The sequence below is a fragment of the Lucilia cuprina genome, chromosome 6, assembly GCF_022045245.1.
Source record: "Lucilia cuprina isolate Lc7/37 chromosome 6, ASM2204524v1, whole genome shotgun sequence".
Taxonomy (NCBI): domain Eukaryota; kingdom Metazoa; phylum Arthropoda; class Insecta; order Diptera; family Calliphoridae; genus Lucilia; species Lucilia cuprina.
The window spans coordinates 14,241,783-14,243,354 of NC_060954.1; positions in this window are offsets into that span (position 1 = coordinate 14,241,783).

Sequence of the window (1,572 nt, forward strand, 5' to 3'; positions counted from 1 at the left end):
TGTTCTAGTTCTGTTCTAGTTCTGTTCTAGTTCTGTTCTAGTTCTGTTCTAGTTCTGTTCTAGTTCTGTTCTAGTTCTGTTCTAGTTCTGTTCTAGGTCTGTTCTAGTGCTGTTCTAGTTCTAGTTCTGTTCTAGTTCTGTTCTAGTTCTGTTCTAATTCTGTTCTAGTTCTGCTCTAGTGTACTAGAACAATTTCAATAAACGTGTGAACATTTTATTTGGTTTTGTCTGGCTGCATCTACGACATACTTTCATACATACATGTTTACATGTACATGTTTACAAATATGTCCTTGTGTTGTTAGGTTCATACGTATGTGTATATTGTAGAAAACTCTATTAAAATATTTTTGTATGAATCAACCATTTGATTTACAAACACATACTTATATTAACACATATATACAATTTACTACAAGGACATATAACATACATGTACAATTTATATAAAAAATATTAAAAATAATAACATTTACTTACTTGCATTTGACAGTTTTGTAATTAACTGCAGCAGTCAATGTTGGTGAAATCAAAACATGGAATAGTTAGAAAAAATCTATATTAGTTTTAGAAAATTAAAAAATAAAACGATTTAAAATAACCGTTTTCTAAGTTATTCGAAAACATAGAAAACTTTAATAGAAGATTGGTTACTGTTTATAAACTACTTCCGTAACAGCTCCATAAGATTAGAAGAGAAATTACTATTTGATTTCAATTTAATTTTTAATAAAATATATCGAAGTGCTCATATTTGCACTTTTTCTTTTTTAACTGATTTAAATCTGCTCTAACCGTTTAAAATCTAAAAAAATCGGTTTTAAGCATTCGGTTTTTGAATACTCTACATATTTCGTGTATTTATTTAAATGTAAAAAAAATTAGAAGGCGCTGTGGGGTTTTATTTTGTTTTTATTAGTGTTGTTTAGTTTTTATTTTCTACTACAGACACTATTATTTTATTTTGTAAAAATACGAGGACCAATTGATTTAGAAGAACATTTAGATAAGTATCTACTGCATCCTTTTCTATACAAATTATAAACTTTATCTATCCTCGCACAAATACAAACTTATGATGGCCACATGGTGAGTAACCACATTCAGTTGTTGGTAAATATGTTTTCACTCACATGGGCCATTGTTATTTTTGATTTCTTTTCTTTTATCTGCTGAATATTTTTTTGGTTTCTTTATCTAAACTTATGGCTGGTTGTTTACACAAAGGATTCAATTTTGAATGTGTGTGCTTGAAATATATAATTGAGAACTGATTGTATGCAAAAATATTAAATGTAGATCCTTTTGACATTTAACCCGGAATAAATGTACATATCTATTAAACAATTATTCTGATTTTGTCACTTGAAGTTGGGCAGTTAGTAAATTAGATAGTTAGCTAGTTAGTAAGTAAATTAGATAGTTAGTTAGTTAGTTAGTAAGTAAATTAGATAGTTATTTAGTTAGTTAGATAGATAGATAGATAGATAGATAGATAGATAGATAGATAGATAGATAGATAGATAAATAGATAGATAGATAGATAGATAGATAGATAGATAGATAGATAGA